The sequence below is a fragment of the Coffea arabica genome, chromosome 11e, assembly GCF_036785885.1.
Source record: "Coffea arabica cultivar ET-39 chromosome 11e, Coffea Arabica ET-39 HiFi, whole genome shotgun sequence".
Taxonomy (NCBI): Eukaryota; Viridiplantae; Streptophyta; class Magnoliopsida; order Gentianales; family Rubiaceae; genus Coffea; species Coffea arabica.
The window spans coordinates 44,417,868-44,429,791 of NC_092331.1; positions in this window are offsets into that span (position 1 = coordinate 44,417,868).

An 11,924-nucleotide genomic window follows, 5' to 3' on the forward strand; every position below is an offset into this window, starting at 1 on the left:
CTTTTATTCAAAGCTATATTTAGAAAGTACTTTTTAATAAGTTATCGCAATCCAAACGAGTCCTAAATAATTTGGACGTCCTAATCATTTTTTTTGTGAGAGAGGACGACCTACTATGTTAGGAAAATTCAAGGTAGAAATGTCTTATGAAAATTCAGTCAAGTCATAAAACATAGTGATAATTTCATAAACCTCCCCAGAGATTTTTTATAATGTCATTCAAATCTCCTGAGGTTTTGTAAATCTTACTTACCTCCTTTGGATTAACATTTCTTGTAAAATTTTAGCCCCTTTGGAGAAAATGTAGGAAAGATAAAACTTTTGTTTCAATACTACTCTTATGCTATCCAACTTGTGAAGCTTATAACAACAATAAAAATAAAATAAGATTAAATTTGTATAAGGTTTAAATTTGTTGACTTAGACTATTTATTTTAGTTGTATTGGAATAAAAGCAAAATTTACACCTTGAAAAATTCACATGTATGAACAGATTATTTTAGTTTTTAATACAACTTAAACTACAACATGTATTAAAACATATTTCCCAAAAAAATTTCTTGACTTCCTTAATTATAACTATCTACAAAATTTTTAAGGTGTTAATTACTCATCAATATCCTCCAAAGTGGTTGACCTTGATCATATTTAATTTATCCATGTTCTTTATTAACCTACCATGACCCTAATATAGAGAAATATAGACCATTGTTCGATAGAAATTTTTTTAATTTACGGCTTTTAAGTTAAATAGTTATTAAGAGTAAGGGTAATGTTATTAATTTGTGGTCTTAGGAATATTTAGTTTTGTCAAATTGATAGGCGAAATAAGTGAGATTTTAAAAATTCCAAGAGAGCTGAGTGATATTATAAAAACCTCTTGACATGAACAAATTTCTATTTCATGGAATACAAGATATGGAGAAGTTTCACAGCCACATATGAGCCATATGTTGGGAATTGAGTATATGTGCGTGCAATTTTAACAATCGATTGGTAGTGATCTATTATTTGTAGATTTGATGTGAGCTAAATTTTTGTTAAGTTTAGGGAATAGGGTAGAGACTAGATTAGCTTTTTTCTTCTTTGCTTTTTGATCGAAGATGCCTCAAGATACGAGAGAGACAAAGAGAGAACATGAGGAAATTGTGCCTCTAGATTTAATTTAATATTTGTTCTTACTGTTTGTGCTTAAGTTGGGGGTTTTGTAAAGTTAAAAGCTTTATTGTTCATCCGAACCTTATTAACTAGACGAGCTGAGAGGGTATGACCCAAAAAAAAAAAGTTAACCATGTTTACTAAAATAGCAAGGTTGTATCAAATTATCAATCTCGTCACTTATTATGTATATGTGGAATTTCATGGCGTTCTTATTTTTTAAATATATGGTAGAAAATATTGAATCACTAAATTAATTGTTTTTTTTTTGACCTTTTGAAGGTTATTGATCTTTATGAATGCTAGACTTGGACAGTTTACTTGCATTAAAACAGCTAGTGAGAAAAAGAGTGCCTCTTTTTAACCCAGAAAACTCCCCCAAGAATTTAAAACAAAAAAATAACTGAAAAGCAAGAGAGAAAGCAGAGAGAAAGGCCTCTGGCTTTTGTAATGGGCCTACTTCGATTTGTGCAGATGTGACAATGAAGAGTTAAATACGATTGAAGTCTAGTCAACAGGAATAATGCACCTCAAATAATGTAGAAATTATTGGCAAACATGCATATATAAAAGTCTAGTCAACAGATGCACAACAAAAAATTTTTCTTCTAAGAGAAGACTTGGACATGTAGTCATTTTCGAGACCGACATTGCGAATAATTTAGAAATTATTGGCAAACATGCATATATATGCTTCACATGATCAATACACACATTATATATATATATATATATATATATATATATATATATATATATGTTTTTTCTCAATATTTTCATTTTCGACAAGAATTTTCGATAGAATTCTTGACTTTAATGCTCCTAATCAAACCTGCATGATAATTATCCAATAAATTTTGCTGATGTACTTGTTTGTTTTGATTTAGCCTAATACATTGTGTAAAGATATGTTGAATTAGGGATTTCTTCGGGGACAACAGCATTGATATACATGTCTAATTAAATTTTGTCTGGTTCTGTCTAACTAGTGTAAGTAATTCTTATAAGATTTGATATATTTTTTACTAAGTTAGTGGGAATAAATAAAATTGAATTATACTAAATGGCCACAACTGATATTAGCCCGTGTCCGTGTTTATTGGTCTAAAATGAAAGTAAACAACAGTGACATCTTGTCAAGCGTAAACAAAGAGCACACGCTATTGACTGGACTGAAAAATCCAGTAGAGCCCACACAGAATTTAGATCAGTCAGTGCTTCGTAATGGAAAATTATGCTTGACTTGGAAAAAAATGGAGAACTGCACCACAACCCACGTAAATGTGTGGTTAAGCAATTTGGACGTTCGAATCAGTTGTGGAGGAATGTCCAGTCACTTAGGTTGCGTTTGACAAAAACTAAACTCTGAAAATTGAAATCTGAAATTTGAATATATTAAGTTATTAAATTGTTAAGTATTAAATCTAATACATTTGGGTGTATATCGCATTCAGTGATAAGTGAATAACTTATCGCTTGTTTTTTATAGCAAGTTTTGTCTAGAAAATTCAGTGTCACTTAATTAATTCAGATATTCAATTTTTGGTTATCAAACGCATCTGAACACGTTAAAATCTGAATCCATTAAATTTAAGTGTTGAATTGAATTACCAATAGAGCGTTAGTGTGGAGGAATGCCTTAATCACTTTAGTGTGGTTAAAGCATTTACGCCTGGTCTTTTTTTTTCCCCTGCAATTTTTAGCTCTTTAAGTCACAAAGCAAATCATGTCCACAGAAGGATTGATAAGAAAAGTGATTAAAGAAGCCATTGGCAAGCCTTTCGGGGTTCGGTCCCGTGGTTGTAGCCCAGTTGGGCGAGAGCCACGTCCAGGGATCGAATCCCCGGATACCCTTTGGTCGGTGATGTTGGGCAGTCTCTCTCAGCCACACAGTGGGATTAGTTGGGGCGTACGGTATTACCAGTCCATGGCCCCAGATACCCTCTGTGATGACAAAAAAAAAAAAGAAGCCATTGGCAGATTACTTGGAAGAATAACTTTATCGCTTGACTCCCAATGCTTACTCCAAGTGTGTAAACGAAAAATTTTGTTTCAGTCCCATTGCTTTGTCAAGGAAATTCATTATTGACTAAAAGTACTATAAATGTGCATCTTTTTATGGATAAATCTTACATACATTGACAATGTATACACAATCACGATAGATACATGGCACATATGCAAAATTTGAGTTTCAATGTAAATTTGAATTATATGTCATGTATCTAATGGTGAAAGTGTATGCACTGTCAGTGTATAAAAGATTAATCATTTTTTTATTATTTCGGCCAATCATATAGAGATTAATCCTTTTTTACCGCATCCCCAAATGGAACCTAAATAATTTGGACGTCCTAATCGGCTATTATTATTTTTTTTTCAAAGGACGTCCTAATCTGTCATATCAAGGGAGAAATATCTTATGACCCATTCAGTCAAGTCATAAACTATGGCTCATATTCAATATCATGTCCATCCAAGGATTGATGAGGAAAGTGATTAAAGAAGACATTGGCAGATTACTTGGAAGATAACTCAGTCACAGGGCTCTAATGCTTCGTCAAAGTGTGGAAACGAAAATTTTGTTTCATCCCCACTGCATTGTCTAGGAAAATTCACTATTGACTAAAAGTACTATGAAGGTGCTTGTCTTTGTTTCGGCCAATCATATAGAGACTGCAGATTTAAATAGGGAAAAGAGTCTCAATCGCCCTCCAACTATTTACCAGATAAAGTTTTAGCTCTCCAATAATTAAAGATAAAGGTTTGGCCCTCGATCTAACAAAATAACATATTAGTAGCCCTTCTGTCAAATTCAGCAGTTAACTATGACGGGAAGCATCATCTCGTGAAAAACCAGACCAAATATGAAGGGTATTACAGTCTTTCCAGATGTATTTATGCTCAACAGAGTTTTTCCATTTTGCATCTTGATCTTGATTCAAATTGAATGTTCTAAGAAAACCATTTATCTTGATTGTTACCAACTGCTCTCTCCTTTCACTTCTGCTTATTTTACCTCATAAGAGGAGAGACCTGCCCAAAATGCACGCTGTAGGGTCATAAAATTTCTTGCCATAATTCATTGCTTAGAATCTTAAAAATTCAACCAGAAAAGGAATTTCAAAAGCAATCTTATAATGCAATCTCTTTTCTCCCGTATAACTGAGTTTTGGAATTTTAAAGATGTAACGCGTAAAAATTTTCAAATACTTTTTTTGTCAATCAAATGAATTTCACTCCTTGTTCTAATTCTAATAGTTCCAAAGAAACCACTTTTGATCCAATTGGATGTGGTCAAATAATTTCTCCGTTTTTTTCCCCTTTTTTGGGTTACTATCATCAGAAATTGTTGAGCATCAAATTTATGTTTTTGGATTATTTTTTCAATGCATTGATTATGGACCAGTAAATGCATTAAAATATCTCTACTCTACAGAAAGATCCCTTATAACAAATTCATTAACCAGAGAGAGAGAGAGAGAGAGAGAGAGAGAGAGAGAGAGAGAGGGCAGTTAATCAATCACATCCATCCTTCAGGAAAAAAAAAATTTAAAACAAAACCCACCCAATTATCAAAACCCGCTCAAAAAACTTTCCAGTCCTGGCAGCCTTCCCAAAGCAGCTCAAGCCCACAAGCCCGCTGCATTCGACTCGAACCCATTGGCTCCCCCTGCCGCGATACCTTCTTTCTGCTTGAGGAAGCATCAGTCGCCCTTTGGCTTCTGATACATAGAAATAGACATGCGAGTGTAATTACCGCATGATAGGGGGAGTAATGTTGTAATTTCCATGTTATGTTCACATGTAGAGGAAGTTTAGCAGAGGAGGTCATATGGATAATAGTTAGTTGGTTTGTTATAACTGATGCCAAGTAAGCAAGTTGGTGAAGACCGCGAGGATAAAAGGGCCAGAGGGAGAGAGACTAATTCATTCATTCTGCCAAATATCTTGATTCTTTCACAGCATTCTTGTACTCTCTCTGGGTTAATAAATCATTCGTCTACTACATCCGAGAAATGTTCTTCATCTTATCTCATTTCTCCTGGTGTAGACTTTGATCTTTTCTGCCTTCCGTATCAGTAGTATCAGAGCTAGGTTTACCCTAGCTCAGCATTGGAGGAAGGAATAATGGTGGAAGGCACTAGAGGTCAGGAAAATAGGAAGCTTGAAGAAACTGTTAGGAATTTGCTAAGGGAGCAGAAAGATCAGTTTGAGAGGGAAATCGGAGCTCTCAAGAACCTGGTTTTAGAAGTTTGCAATCAACGGAGTCAAGGACACCAAGGATCCCCACAGTCATCGGAGACTGGCCAACGGAACAGCTATGGGGGGAGCTATCAGACTCCCACCAGGTTTTCTCGTATTGAATTTCCCCGATTCGATGGGGAAGGGTTCAAGAGTTGGTTGTACAAATATGACCAATTTTTTGAAGTGGATGAGACGCCATTGGGAGCAAAGGTTAGAGTTGCAGCCATGCACTTGGAGGGTAAAGCTCTGCAATGGTACCAAGTCTATATGAAGGCTAGGATTTCTAGAGATCCGCCGTCATGGGAGGAGTATGTGAAGGCTTTGGGGGCGCGGTTTGGGGACTGCCTGTATGATAATCCCATGGGAGATCTGAAAGGACTAAGAAAGACCAGGTCAGTAAGGGAATATCAAGAGGCGTTCGAAGAATTGCTAAACAGAGTCGACCTACCGAAACCATACGCTGTGAGCTATTTTATAAGAGGATTAAAGGAAGAAATCCAGTTAGCTGTGCGGATGTTCATGCCATGAGATTTACAGCATGCGGTTGGACTAGCTAAGATGGAGAAGGCTAGAATTCAGAACTCACTAAGGCAGGGGAGATACAGTGGGCCGTCAAAGTTTTACAAGCCCCTACGCCAAGGATGTGACTAGCAACGTCAGTCACTCAGGAAGCCTTAGTACCAATAACAGTCCGTTGCTACCCAGACCTGGAGGAAAGAGGGAAGAGCCAAGGAAGTCAGCTCGATTCTTGAGTACGTCGGAAATGGATGAGAAACGGGTCAAAGGATTGTGCTATTGGTGTGATGAGAAGTACGGGCCCAACCATCACTGCAGGAGGAGGCAACTATACAAGATTGAGTACGTAGAAGAGCCTAAGGAGTCTTGGGAGGATGTCAATCACGAAGAAGAGGAAGAGGAGACTGTGACCGAAGGTGAGCTAGCACAAGTATCCGCGAATGCCATGAGTAGCTTGAAGGTCCCCAATTTCAGCACTATGAGAGTGCAGGGCAGTATTGGCAAGAAGACCTTTGGCATTCTCATCGACTGTGGGAGCTCTCACAATTTTTTGCACCCTGAGGTGGTGAAAAAGTTCGGTCTTAAGACAGTACAGGTGGATCCGGTAAAGGTAGTAGTAGCGGATGGAAACACCCTCACGACCACTAGTCTCTGTCCGAAATTTTGGTGGAAAATGCAGGGGCAAGACTTTGAAAAAGACGTATTAATCTTACCGGTTGGTGGCTGTGAAGTGGTATTGGGAATGCAATGGCTCTCCACGATAGGAGATGTCAAATGGAACTTTGCGGAGTTAAAGATGGAATTTGTGCATAGGGGCAACAAGGTCGCGTTACGGGGTTCCAAGCAACAAGCTACCCAGCTGATTCCAAAGAAGCAGATGCAAAAACTTTTAAGTAAACCCGAATAGATCGAGTCAGCCCAGCTATGCTTTATTTCGGTACAGAAGTTGGGGAACCTGGAGGGGAAGCCGAGCTACTTGTCTATGGAAAAGGACACAAAGGTAACTCATTTCCAATCTCAACTTGACTCAATGTTGCGTGAATATCAGGAGGTGTTTGAAGAGCCCACTGACTTACCCCCTGCTAGAGCACATGATCATAGAATTTTCCTTAAAGAAGGGGCACAACCCATCAATGTCAGACCCTATCACTACCCAACATTTCAGAAGGGAGAGATTGAGAAGCTGGTGAGGGAGATGCTAAGTAGCGGCATTATAAGGCCTAGCAATAGCCCTTTTTCATCTCCTGTAGTCTTAGTCAAAAAGAAGGACGACACATGGAGAATGTGTGTGGACTATAGGGAGTTGAATAAGGCAACTATAAAGGATAAATTTCCCATACCACTTATTGAAGAGTTGTTGGATGAGTTATTTGGAGCTGTTATTTTCACCAAGTTGGACTTACGATCAGGTTACCATCAAATCCAAATGCATCCAGACGACATTTCTAAAATGGCGTTTCGAACCCATGATGGTCATTACAAATTTATGGTAATGCCGTTTGGGTTAACCAACGCTCCGTCAACCTTTCAAAGCCTTATGAACGATATTTTCAGACCATTCATGTGGAAGTTTCTATTGGTATTTTTCGATGACATCTTAATCTATAGTAAATCTGGGGAGTGAGCACTTGCAGTATTTGAGCTTGGTGTTTGACACTTTGGTCCAATACCAGTTGAAGGTGAAGAGAAGTAAATGCTCGTTTGCCACTCATCAAATCGAATATATAGGACACCTGATTTCGGCTACAGGAGTGAGTGCAGACCCACAGAAGATCGCTTGTACTCAGCACTGGCCTACGCCTGTAACTATCAAGGAGTTGCGAGCGTTTTTGGGGTTAACGGGCTACTATCGCAGATTTGTCAGAGAATATGGTAAATTGGCACGTCCCTTGACTGACCTCCTAAAGAAGAATGCTTTCTGTTGGCATGAGGGAGCAACCAAAGCTTTTAATCAGTTAAAGTAAGCAATGTCGACACCTCCCGTGTTGGCTCTTCCAGATTTTTCAAAGGAATTCGTGGTAGAGACGGATGCTTCTAGTACTAGAATTGGCGCAGTCCTTCTACAACAGGGCAGACCGATAGCATTTTTTAGCAAGGCATTAGCAGCTCAACATCAAGGGCTGTTCGTGTATGAGAAAGAGATGTTGGCTGTGGTGAATGCGGTGCAGAAATGGCGACCATATCTGCTAGGGGGCATTTCATTATCAAGACGGATCATCAGAGTCTCAAGTACTTGATGGATCAGAAGATCTCTACTCCTAGCCAACAGAAATGGTTATCCAAACTTATGGGCTATGACTACGAGGTGCAATATAAGAAGGGTAGCGAGAATGTCACAGCGGATGCCTTGTCTAGACAACCACATCCAACTGCGACCCTTCACTCTATTAGCAAGGTCTCCACCACCCTTATGTCTTGGATAGAGCAATCCTGGAAGGATGATCCTAAGCTTCAGGACGTTATCCAGCAGCTTTTGTCAGGGATTGGCTCAAAATACAAACACTACTATTGGGATCAATAGCAGCTACACAGAAAAGGAAAGCTGGTCATGGGAGATGAAGCGTCACTCAGGAAGGAGCTGGTCGAACTATGGCACTCCAGCCCCTTTGGAGGCCACTCGGGTATCCTAGTTACATATCAAAAGCTGAAGGGCACCTTCTACTGGAAACATATGTACAAGGACGTCTATGATTTTGTCACGGCATGCGACACCTGCCAGTGTCATAAATCTGACCTCTCGGCATATCCGGGTTTACTACAACCTTTGCCAGTACCTGAGTACGTTTGGTCTGACATCTCAATGGATTTCATTGAGGGTCTTCCAAAGTCCCATGGCAAATAGGTCATATTGGTGGTGGTGGATAGGTTGAGTAAATATGCTCATTTCTGTGGGTTATCACATCCTTATACGGCCTTGGATGTTGCTCAATCGTTTTTGGACCACATCTTCAAGTTACATGGCCTGCCGCGTACTATTGTGAGTGACAAAGGCTCCATTTTTCTCAGTCACTTTTGGAGGGAGTTGTTCAAGCTTCTACAGGTTCAGCTGCAATTTTCTAGCTCTTATCATCCGCAGACAGACGGACAAACGGAGGTGGTGAACAGGTGTTTAGAGAATTATCTCCGCTGCATGACAAGCGACTACCCTAAGGCTTAGTATTCATGGTTGCCTTTAGCCGAGTACTAGTACAATACTAACTTTCATTTGGCCATCAAGACTACTCCCTTTCAGGTGGTTTATGGTCAAGCACCACCTGTGCATATTCCATACTTACCTGGTTCAGCTACAGTGGATGCGGTGGACAGGAGCTTAGCTACTCGGGAGAGAGCGCTGCACACTCTCAAGCACAACCTCAAGACTGCTCAACACCGAATGAAGCATTTGGCCGATAAACACAGGTCGGATAGGGAGTTTCAGGTAGGCGACTTGGTGTATGTGAAGCTACGGCTGTACAGACATCATTCTCTCAAATCTTCCAGCTGCCAGAAGCTGTCCCCCAGATACTTTGGCCCTTTTCCTATTTTGGAACGTATAGGGAAGGTGGCGTACAGATTGCAGCTGCCTGCTCAAGCCAAGATTCACTCGACGTTTCATGTCTCCTTACTCAAGAAAAAGGTCGGCCAGCAATTTGTCATACCCCATCTACCTGAGACAACCACTGACCAGGGACACTTACTGGTGAAACCAACTGCTATTTTGGATAGAAGATTAGTTAAACATGGGAATCAGGTTGCCACTCAGGTCTTGGTCCAGTGGAGCAACTCGTTTCCTGAAGACGCGACGTGGGAGTTTTTGTATGATTTGCGCCAGAGGTTTCCTGCCTTCAGTCCTTGAGGACAAGGACTTTCTCGAGGGGGGGCATCTGATACGTAGAAATAGACATGCGAGTGTAATTACCGCATGATAGGGGGAGTAATGTTGTAATTTCCATGTTATGTTCACGTGTAGAGGAAGTTTAGCAGAGGCGGTCACATGGATAATAGTTAGTTGGTTTGTTATAACTAATGCCAAGTAAGCAAGTCGGTGAAGACCGCGAGGATAAAAGGGCCAGAAGGAGAGAGAGTAATTCATTCATTCTGCCAAATATCTTGATTCTTTCACAGCATTCTTGTACTCTCTCTGGGTTAATAAATCATTCGTCTACTACCTCCGAGAAATGTTCTTCATCTTATCTCATTTCTCCTGGTGTAGACTTTGATCTTTTCTGCCTTCCGTATCAGCTTCGCTGCCACCGGCTTGCTGTTCTTTTGGAGGAGACAAGATAGGCCTAGAGATGGGTACGGGATTAGTTTCTTACTGTTTTTGACGTATATTTATTCCATTGATTTTACTCTGTCTTGGCAAAGAGATTGTAATGCCTTTCATATTTGGTTTGGTTTCTCACGAGATGATGCTTCCCGTCATAATTAACTGTTGAATTTGACAGAAGGGCCACTAATATGCTTTTTTTATTAGATCGAGGGCCAAACCTTTATCTTTAATTATTGGAGGGCTAAAACTTTACCTGAAAAAGAGTTGGAGGGCCATTGGAACTCTTTTTCCATTTAAATATCTCCCCAAGTCCTTTTTAATTCTCATGGTAGAGGATAATATATGTTGGTATCCTATTTGTGGGTGGCTAGATTCGGAGCTCTGTGGACATTTGGGCTTTACTAAAACTAGAATTGGAATTGAAAAATGTTGCAATTCAACATTGGTTTTAACAAGGGCTAAAAGTAGGACCAAGTACCGTCTTAGAGTGGGAAAGATAAAAGTTCTTGAATTGGTTTGCCCTCATATTGAAGCCTCAGCCGGAGTCTGGTTGCTTATCATCCTAAAAGGGCAAAATTGTAATGTGATACGAAAGTGGACTGCACTTTACAATACTACTAGGAGGGTGGTGAACACCGCGCATTATATGAGATTATTCTGGTACAAAATAAAAAGCGCAAAACACTAAGAGAAAGCTGAATAATATTGGATATTAAAGTTGCATATTCATGCCAACTTCAATATCACTAACATGTTACAGAGCTTATTACATTTGTCTTGATTGCTCATATATTAAGACAATTTTTATAAGTGATATAATTTACAACATTTTGGAATTAGATAACTAAGATTGAAGAAGACAAATTCTTAAACTGGAAATACAATTCAAAATCCAAGAAGAATTGGTGCTAGAATGTGAATTCAAGGCTGTAATCTATCCTTTTTTTTTTTCCATAATCTTCTATCTGGTAGATTTAACTAATTGAAATTGCAATAAAAAATGTCATCGAAATGAAAGAATATGGTAAATTCCATATTCAATCATTCTTCTCTCATTATTTCCTATCAAGAGATAGTAGCACTCAGTGAAGGCAAGACCTCTAATAGCAACTACCAATTAACGATGGAGCTTGAACTTCCTCTTCAATGTTGTATGCAACTATCACAATTGGAGACTTCCTAGTATTGTTAGGCAACCAAAAGCAATTGCAAATACAGAAGTTTCCCATCTTAAATACCATACACCAACAGATACAAATATGAAATCCAAAACTCCAATCATGTTAAGGAGAAAATTATCCACGATCAAATTCCATCCCCTCTACAATGTGCAGGCTATTTTCACCATAGTTCCATTTCTCACTTCTTATTAATTCTCTTCCTACTTTTGAAAGGAGTCAGAAGTCCTGTTTCCTACTGCAATATCATTTCCTGCACTAACAACAGCAACATTTGCAAAGTCATGACCGACAAACCTACAATGATCAGAAATTTAAAACTTAAAATGATTTTTCTTCTTGCGATAGTACAAAGATGGCAAATTACCTCTCTGACGCCAATTTCAATTCTGAAACAAGCGTTTTGGTAGTTTTCTCAAATCCCATATGAGAGCTGAATAGGTTTCATCCTGAAAAAAAAAAAAAACCCAATGAAAAGTGAAAATGGGACAATTTAAATTGCCTTGACACAATATTGGCAATTTCCAAAGCAAATTGATAGCGGTAGCAAAGTCACCTTTAACTTTGATAAC